This window comes from Teleopsis dalmanni, chromosome 1 (assembly GCF_002237135.1).
Source record: "Teleopsis dalmanni isolate 2A chromosome 1, ASM223713v2, whole genome shotgun sequence".
Classification (NCBI taxonomy): Eukaryota; Metazoa; Arthropoda; class Insecta; order Diptera; family Diopsidae; genus Teleopsis; species Teleopsis dalmanni.
In genome coordinates, this window is record NC_051846.1 from 199,781,895 (window position 1) to 199,792,706 (window position 10,812).

A 10,812-nucleotide genomic window follows, 5' to 3' on the forward strand; every position below is an offset into this window, starting at 1 on the left:
TAACTTTATTGGCAAATTTATTTTAAGTGCTTTGTTTAACATTTTGGGAAGGAGAATCGAGCAATCAGTGTTTGCTAGCTACTTTCATCACTAAACAACGCTCGTAAAACTCGTAAAGCAAGCATACAAATTATATAAACAATGCTTGAAGCTGAAATTCATTTATTGTCTACAGGCTAAACCAACTCTCTTTACAGTTTTCCTTATTCGAAAGCATTTTTCGAATTCCTCAAAGAATCCTGTTTTACAGTTTATGCTGCATAAAACATGGTCGAAGTGCAGAAACCAAATCCAGCGCTCAAAAGACCATCAGCCAAACGGGATACCGTTGTAGTAAACAACAACGCCCCCATCAAAAAGGTCACACTGATGCCAACCGATGAGGTGAGTTTGAATTTTCATTTACCATCCATCCTTTGCATACATATCCTTTGGGTATGTGTGTTTGTGTGCAGCTGCGTTCACTTATAAGCTTATGTGCATATTTTTGCATATCTATGTGTTTGTTGATTCGTTGGTACTTTGGTACGTTGGTACACTGCTATGATGCTGCGCTGCTACGCTTGTACAGATCCTGGATGATTCATGTGATTCATGTATTCGCTTAAAAATCGCTCAAGGGAAATGTTTGTTTATTTTATAGTTTTTCAATTTTTTCCCGATTTTTATTCAACTTGATTGAGTATAAGAAATTGTATTGGCATTTAAAATGAGCGCTCACATTAACATAATACAACGCAGCAAAATGTTAAACAATTTGAAACGCTTAGCTGTGGTCCGCTTAACTCGTTTTGCGAGGATATGCAAATTCCTCACAAGTATTGCGTGTAAATACTCAATATTCTCAAATAATATTCCATGAGTTCAAGTTAAGCTTACCAATCAAAACTAATCTGCATTGCAAAAACCGTTGTATTAAAGGATTTAGCGCATTTATGTATTTCTACACGATGGAAGAATGTTTTTCAATATAAATACTTCTGCTCTGCTATAATGTAGTCCTCTTGCCAAAAATCTCTTCTGAGTATAACAGACGTAGCCACTTTTAAAATTTATTATCCATTTTCTGAGCATTTTTAATAAACAAAAGGATTAAGTGCAGAGAAGGAGGATGTGTTGAATACAAAGTTAAAAATTTTCTGCTGAAAAGTCAATATGTAAATTTTAAGCCTTTTTTGATAAATTATTATGAGGTCAGTCATTGTGAATAAATAACAATAAAGTTATTTAGCATAAAATTTAAGGAATATAATTTTCTTTAAAGGGACGCTTAGTCTCTTAAGCCTATCAGTGTATATCTCATCAAATAGCGGATAATTAATTATATTTATACCAAACAAAAAAGTGTTATTGGTGGAATGAAAGTAAGACAAACGGAGCAGTAATAGTAGGAACCGAAAGTTTTAATAATGTTAAGAAAAATGCTTTAATAACAAGGAAAACTTGAAGATTTTATTATAAAATTAATTTATAACTGGATAATTGGCAGTATTCCGTAATTATTTTATAGTAGGACTATACCAATGGTAATAAATCCTTCCTCAGCAGAACAAAGTTGAGGTTGCTGATGGGATATTTAACGGAGGTCAACATGGACTGCGTTAACACCTTAACAAAATGGGTCTGTTCGATGAAATAGATTGTCGATTCTGCTTAGAAGCAGACGAGACTTTCTGTTATATAATCTCTGACTACCCAGCCTTGATCTGGGTCAGAAGGAGGTCACAGGGTTATGAACTACTCTCCCCTTCTGACAGTAAGAGTTCCTCAAAGGCCGACATTCTGGCCTTTATTCAGAAGGCGGAATGACTTGTGTTCGGTTAGGGTTTGTTACAGCACAAAAGATCAATCATGGTCGCAGTTTTTCGCTCCGTTGGGAGCTTGTACCCCGTTTGTTCCTATTCCTATACCAACTGACATATGGTTTGACTTTGCATTTTGTATAAAAAAATATCCAAAATTATTAAAAAAAAAAAAAACAAGCAAATCGATAATCAATCAAAATTTATCTAATAACCTTCAAAGTAAACACAATCGAGTGCAACGACCGTGCCGGTGTTTAACTTAATTCTATATATATTGTTTGTAGATATGGTCTTCAATATATTATTCAATATATTATTGAGATATGGTCTTCAACTCCGTCAACAAATCAATTTAAAAAGTCTTACTTGAACCGAAGTGTTTACTTTGGAAAAAGAAAATAATCTCATAGGCTTATGTTAGATGAATACGGTGCGTGCTCAATACGCTCAATGAGTTTGCACAAGGTTTTATGCCATCGCAGACCACTTAAAATCATTATTATAAAGAAAAAAGATTTAAACAGACAGACTAGCAGATAAAACTTAAAGTTTGCATGCAAAACAGTACCAACCAACAGTGTACGTGCGTTAAAATTCTGCGCTGTTAACTGAATTACTTCCATATTAAAATAAATTTGGTTAGAAGTCATTCTAGTTAACCAACTGATTTCATGCCACTTCATACCCATTGGGATAACACCGTTAAACATGGGATCTTCATGTTACTTATGAAACCATTTAAAGACTCTACTAACACGCAATATATATTTTAACTATAGATATGGAGACTTATATAAAAAACCTAAAAACAGAACTATATAAAAAACGCACTCTGCTTTTAGTTAAAACTAGACAGTCATAGATAAAGTGTTTTACTTTTTTTCCCCTATTTTTGTTCATATAGATTTTATAGCACTGATGAGAAGATACTCCTAATCTACTATACTTAAAATATGCTTAAGCAATGTCAGATTTATGTGCGGGTCCTTTAAACACTATGGGTCTATTAGGATACCTTTACTTAACACAAACACATACCTTTCAAATAGCAGTAACTGGTTATACTCGTATAAGGCACTATGTTAAAGATGTTCTTTATATTTTTTTCTCGGTTTTGACTACATTAACCCTGTCATCAAACAAATACCTTCGGAAGTTTTTTCACTTGAATCCCAGCAATTATCTATAGATGGCTATATATATTTTAACATTGCTTCTGTCCATATCTAGAGAAAGTTTAATGCCCTGTCTAGCTTATTCGTTGACCTGTAATTTACTGCAATGTTATTGTGCCCCGGAACCCGTATTAGGTGTGTACCCTAAGTACGACACTAATTCCATATGAATAGCCTCTTTTCATATAAATAAATTTTGTCTTTTGCTATATAAACAAAAGGCTTTATTGGCCAGTCTGCTATTGATTTAATTAAAATGCTTGAACCAAATGAACGTTCAAGTTTTCAATCAAAATTTTTATCTTTTTTTTTTTTAATAAAACTTAAAAAATATTGCTTCCTTCCTTTTTGTTTGAAATAAAATAAATGAAAACATAAAGTTGGCACTCTTGGTAACGAAACAATACTCGTGCTCCAATATAAAGAAATCGATATTTGGCAAAGTATTTCACATCTTTGGCTTTAAAAGTTTTAAACTTATTGACAGCTCAACATTTGCCTTATATTTCATATGGGAGCTCATATCCGTCTATGTACGAGTATTTATTTATTGAATGTTGGTGTATGTATATAGAACTGCTGCATATCGGTAAACAGAAATCAATAGGTTTCTCTTTTTTTCCATAAATTACCAACTATTAAAATTATAAACTGAAGTGAAAAAAAATTAAAAAACTTTTTATTGAGATTGACAGAGGAAACTATACTAAAAATAAACATGTTAAGTTGTTAAGCTTAGCAGTTTTAGGGACATAAAAAAGACAATTTATTACAACTCAATTGCTGTATATTAAAGAAAAGCGCCTTTAAAACAGCAAAAATATTATATATATTTTAATATTTTTAGTGTTCTTCACAGCATATAGTTTTTTATATTTTATTCAATAATTTAAAATAAGTATTACATAGTAGAAATAATCTATAATGGTTATACCATATTAGATAAAAATCTTCAGTAACCTGAAGAGCTCACATCTTCAACAAACGTAGTGGTTTAAACCTCAAATAGTAAGAATAATTATTTTCGATACAGTTTATGCAAAATAATTTGTTATTGCAATAAATAAAAAAAACCTTCGTCGTACTCCGCCTCAGACCAGGAGCCCAGCTCATTGTCATATTCCATTAGAATTCTATTCTATTTTATAATTTAAGTTTGCAAAATTTAATAAAATGGGGCCGATAACTCCATGATTCTACCCCAACCTTCAAATCAATCAATTAAAACATATATATTGAGTTTATCAAATTTATAGCTGACAAAATTTATAAGTGCCTCTCATTATACGAGTACTTCATTCCACCACAAATTATTCGTGAGTTCAACTTCAGTGGAAAGCGCATTTATTGCTCAATAAATTACAGACTGGCAATTATGCCACAGATGTTACCAGGCATTAAAATTTATAGCAGTTAAAGCGTTATGATTCTTTAATGATTATCGCAATGAAAGTATATAAATTTTTCCTGACAGAAATTTTAAATATTAATTTTCTCATAAATACAGAATATCTCTAATATTAATAATGAATGATATATTAAATAATTTAAGTATTCAGGTTTAAGTTTCAATGAAGAAGATTTATAAATGTATAATACTAATACTGTATTTGAATCATTACAATATAAAATGTTTTACATGCAAATTAATTTAAGACAAGAAAAGATAAAAATGGACTTATTAACAATAATAAAAATAGACTAATTATAACTCTACAAATCTATTTACCCTTTAAAAGCTAAGAGGACACTCTTTGTGAATGTCGAACTCTTAGCAGACAAAAGCTTCACCACTTAAGTAGTATATTTATATAGTATTTTTTTTTTGCGGCACGTAAGAGTGGTATACCTAAACACTGATCTCAATCCAGCGCCCCGAAAATTGAGTGCCCGACTTACACAGACTAAACCACTCCCCTCATTCCTAAAGATCTTGTCCTACCCTAGGACTACGTTAGTATTACTTCGTGGATATTTATATAGTACAACCTCCAAACGGATTATAAAAAAAGACTGAATTGAGAGTTCGAAATAAACATCTGAGTGTGTTTAGATAAAAGATGAAATCTCAAAACGGCGTATAAATTTTGGTTCTTCTAATAATTATATGTATGTAATCTGCTGACAATCTTTACTTCAAGTCCGTTGAGATTGAGATATGGTAATAAACTGAGAGAATAGCATTAAATATTTAGGTATTACGGTGAACTAATGATTCGCATGGCTTGAACATGTTCAACTGAAAAGAATTAGCGGTGCTAAAATTCTTCATCACCTTCATCAGCTGTTATATAACCAAATAATTCGACCGTCACTTCTATATGGATGTGTAGCGTATAGCAAGGCCTCAAACACTACTATTTGGCAACTAGAAATTGCACAAAGCTAGACTTTGAGAAGACTTTTCAAGGTACCATGGTACATTACGATGAATGACATCATCAGCCACCTCAAGATTTATCCAATCAAAAAATACAGAAAGGATAGAGCCCTGAAATTATTGACGAAAATTGACAGGCTTACCAACACCGCGTTATCGAATCAGAGGGGTTACAGGTTTCTCGAGGGGGTATGAAGATCTGAGGTAAATTTTTGCTTAGTCTGATGAAGTGATAAACAATAATCCGGTCAAGGCGTAGAGAGGAGTTATGAAGAAACCTCGCAACTAATAGAGAGTAAAAGTACTCAAGTGCACTGACTCAACTAACCTCAACATAAATAGTAATAAAAAATTGTAAATTTATTATGAATTACTTAAATGAATTAAAAATTAGTTAAATTATATATTATTTATATTTATTTTAATAAAAACTTATTTACATCTTTTCAAAATTATTTGATTTTATTTTAAATTATTTTACACAATAAATGTTTTATTTGTGAACTGAACCAATTTTATAAATATAAGGTAATGATTTTCTTTACTATTAAATTTATATATAAACCTTCTTTTTTTCATATTTTTTATAAAATTTATTTTTACAGTGCTATTTTTCATACAGCAAACGTTCGTTTACTTTTATTGTGAACCCCGTTCAGTTCATAAATAGTTTCAAAGGAAAGAAAAGAAACATTTCTTTAACAAAAGGATTTCTTATCTGTTATTTTCATCATTTGTATTTCGTCTAGACAGTTATTTATATAAAGTACAGAATATAACGTAGATAATTATATTTTCATTTTTGTATGACACAATTTCAAAGCCTTCATAAGAGTTAACAATACTGACATGTGGACACATTAAGATTGTCATTAATAATTTTTAATATTGTCAATTCATCAGCACCATAAAAAAACTGTCCTCCTCTTCCGACGACCAGATAGTCAACAAGGTCATTTCAGAGCATCATTGCCAATGAAAAATTCAATAAAAACTTTTAGGATGCAATGACAGTTGTTAACTTTAACAGGCAAAAAAATCCATACTGATATGAAAGAGGGTTTGTAAACAGAAGTCGAATATGCGTTCAATAAATTTTTATTATTTCCACAATTTTTTGTTGTAGTGATATACGTATATGAAAATTTACGGAAATACTGAAATGCTAAAATGGCGTTTATGTACTCTGCATTTTTTTATCTATTTTTTCCTATTTTCTCCAAATTGCGGAATATATAACGCCATGCTTGTCTGTACAAATAATTTATCAAAAAATGTAATTGCCAGGAAAAGGATGACACTCCTTGAAATAACATTTAGACAGTTCTATATCTGCACTTCCATTGTCCAGTCCATTGTGCACAATGACTACCGTCCAACGTACTATGGTGAAAACTTACGTCATGCAGTTAAATAGAAAACACAGAATGCTCACATTTATTTAATTTGGTATTATTTTTATGCGCATTTATTGTATATACACAAAGCGTGTGTGAGCTACACAAAAGTGTATTATTTTCACAATTGTACACGTAATTAAAGCAAAATAACAGCACAGATATTAGCCCCATTTATAGACATCTTGTGTGCGAACATAATAAGCGAAGGCGGTTAAGACTTGTCAGGAGTGTGTAATTGCCAGTTGAAATGTTACGTATACACACTGTAGAACGAACTTGTTAGCATGAAGGATTTTGACAATTTATACTGAGCTTAGAAATAAATTATTTTTGTTTGCTATAAAACTTTATCCTTCTGCTTCAGTAAATAAAACAGAAAATTCTTTAACATTTTAAATTTAATTAGTGCAACATTGAATTAATTGCCAATTTTGAATTTGCGTCTCTGCGTTTTCGTTTTTGTCTTCAATGAGATGTGCCAATCTTGCTCTTGCTCTTGCTTAGCTTACAGATCTGTACTTTGGAATATTCATAGGAGTTCTTATAATGAAGTCAGCTATTGAATTAATGCAACAAATTTATTATAAAAGAATAGAAAATAATTGCACACAGTGCCAACATGAAAACAAAATCCACAGGAGTTTCGTAACAGAAATAACTTATCCTGCTATTTCTGTATATATTTTTGCAATGTTTTTTCTCAGCATGGTTTTTTACTTCCTCTGTTTTGTTTAGAAGTGACATTTTCCACAAGCTACTAGAGAGCAACAAAACAGTTCTTAACTTGCCCTTGGTTGGTTACTTGTTTTCGCATAAATTCTGTGTTAGCCTGTCAACTTCTATTATTATCAGGAAATAAAGTGCGACAATTTGATAAAAATCTTTAAAGGAAATGTCACATTACGCAGTGTGAAAATTTTTGGTATATGAAATATTTTGTAGATGTTTTTTTTTTGTTCCTTTAAATAATTCACACATTTATCACGCAAACTGGCAGTTAGTAACATTTTCCCATTACTGCTGTTTGTAAATGTCAATTTATAATGACAAAGTCCCGACAATAATTCTTTACACTTGATGTTAGATAAATTACGTTTTGAAATGAATAATATGAAGATTTTATTTTGACAAATAATTTCCGTCACACAATTATATTGACAAAGGATGGGAAATTTACTCCATTTGTTAAGATTTGTTGAAAGTTCACATATTAATAATTTGAACACAACGAGATACAAATATATAGCAAATCATTTTTCTCGAATTATATTGTAATAATACTTCAAAATGATTTGTTGTTAATGCTTATGCGTATAAAACAATACAGAAGAGACTATGACATAAATCCTATAGCAGATATAAAAAACAAAACATTGGTAGAGTATTGAATAAGCATAAAAATATTTTTATCTATCTCCCACTTCTCCTTCTTTTCTTTTCTTTAACGAAATGGCAAGCTAGGGTCTGAAGCACTTTTATTCAATTTAGTCTGTGATCAATTGGGTCCAGTCTGTGATCCACTATTCCATTCAATTTTTTTGTTTTTTTTTTGGTGAGATGGTGAAATGCTTAATGCCGTTAAACCGACCATAGTCGGAATGGTACGCCTGACTCCCTAACATTAATATGTAGTGTACGGAATAAAACACCTCCTCTTCAGCAAGACTTATTTCCCCACGAAACCGCTTTCGCATTACTTTGAGGAGCATATCTTTTAAGTTGGCATTTCAAGCCACGCTTTTGTGATTTTCGATCTGCATCCAATACACCACTTTTTTACCGCATTTTCTTGATTTCTGCACTATTCATTATTCTAGTTTCTGGTTATCCTTTCACTACTTCATTCAATCAAAATAACTCAGGTCACTTAGGTGATTTTACAAAAATAAAACTTTGAAGTCCAGCATCTATTGAATTTATTTTAAAAGGCTGAAAATCTGAATTAGTGTAAGTACTCACAGAATCAAACAATGTACTTTTACACACTCTCGATTCACGACTTTCGAGTTCTTGTGTACATCTTCATTCTTTATATATGATTTTACCAAACAATGTCTCTATATAATGTTTTGATAAGTTTGAAGTTTTCTAACTGTTCATCCACAAAACGTTATAACGCAACAATGTTGTTCACATCCTCGAAATAAGTTTAATACATGGGATCTGTAGCGACCCTGTGGTGTCTACCTTTATTTTGTCCTTTTATGGTTTCATGCAGTATACTAAGGTTTTTCTCATAAATTCCAAAAAATATGTTTGTAATTTTTATATTTTAAGCTTAATAACAACATAATACTCTTTGTTGTCCACATCTTCGAAACAATATTGATACATTGAATTTCTTATGACACCCACCATGACTATATAGTGTCCACTTATATTATCCTCTATAATGAAATCGTACAACATACTAAGAACTTCTGTCTTATATTCCGAAAATAATTTCCAAATCCAAATAAATTTACATTCTCAGAACAAGATTGATACATGGTATTCTCTAATGACCCTGTAGTGTCAATCTATATTATCACATATGATGACCTCGTACAATATTCTAAAATTTTTTGTTTTAAATTCCGATATAATGCATTCAAATTTTTTTATTTTAAGTTTAATGATGATTAAGTTTTTATTACGTTAAATTTAATAACACTTCATATAAATATATTAAATTCCATAAATATTCCAACCACTATAGTACTTTATTGGTTAATTATGAAAAAATTTATTAACATTTTTGAAATGATACTAATATATTTTTAAAATTTATTTTACTACGCTATTGTAATTAAAAAATATTTCAAAAATTTCAGGCACATGTATCCATATTCTCATAAAAATAACTCACTGAAAATTATTTGATATTTTAATAGCGCCCATTCCTGGATCCCTTAACTAAATATCACTCACATGCCAAAGTACCGCAAAGCAGTGGTGGATAATTAAATTCCAAAGTTTATAATGTAAAGCCTAAAGCTAATTATAAGCAAAACTTACCGGATTAAAGTAAATTTTCAGTTTTTATTCATTTTTTGTTTTTGTGTTGTTACATACGACTACATATCGTTACTGCTTATAACATATTTAGGTCAATTAAATTATGAAACCAATAATGGCATTTACCACATAATTTATTGCTAAGGAGATTTAGGATACACATACACCAGGTCGAACTGCACTAAAGCATTATTGCTTATTGTGTTAAATAATTGAGTTTAAAATACCTTTGCATGCAATATCCTAATTACCTTAGCCCATGTGATTGATATATGGAAGGGCTATTAAACGTAAATGAGTTAGTTTAGTTGAAAATCTCCTGTCATATATAAACAAAAATTATATAAAGAAACCAATTTTAACGTACTAATTGCAATATTAAATATATAATAAAAAACTTTATGTAATTAAAGGATACACTATAAAGTTTACATATATATACATTTTTTATGAATTCTCTTGCACAATTTAATTCTTTCCAGTACAGTACCGTGAAAAAGGTATTAAAAATCCAACAAGAAAAAGCAAGAGTACTTCATGCAATTAAGCACAGTTGTGTTGTCAGTTGGTATTGCACATCCTTTACAGGTAGTGAATGTATATGGAATTCGTATGAATTGGAGCTGAATGGGCACCCAATCTATTAACAAACCTAAGCACATAAAACCACTCAATCGTGTTTTTCACTCAACTTCCTCCAACACTTTTGATTTTTCATTTACAAGTCACACTTGATGACCCACATTGAAGCACATAAGCATTAGCTCCATGCCACACTTAGGGTTTCAATTGTGGATGTTAGCAATAAAAATATTAAAAGAAACTTTTAAATTGGACTGAGTTTAAAAATTATTAAGTTTTTTCTAAAAAATTTTTATTTTTTTTTTTTAAATACATAAGATCTCATTTATTAGCATTTTATAAGCTGCGTTTAAAAGTAAATAATACTTCTGTCGGCCATAATGCTTATCTGTCCGGCATTAACAATGCATCGATAAGCCAAAACACACCCACATGCTCTTAAGAAACATCGGATATAAAAACATACCAATATA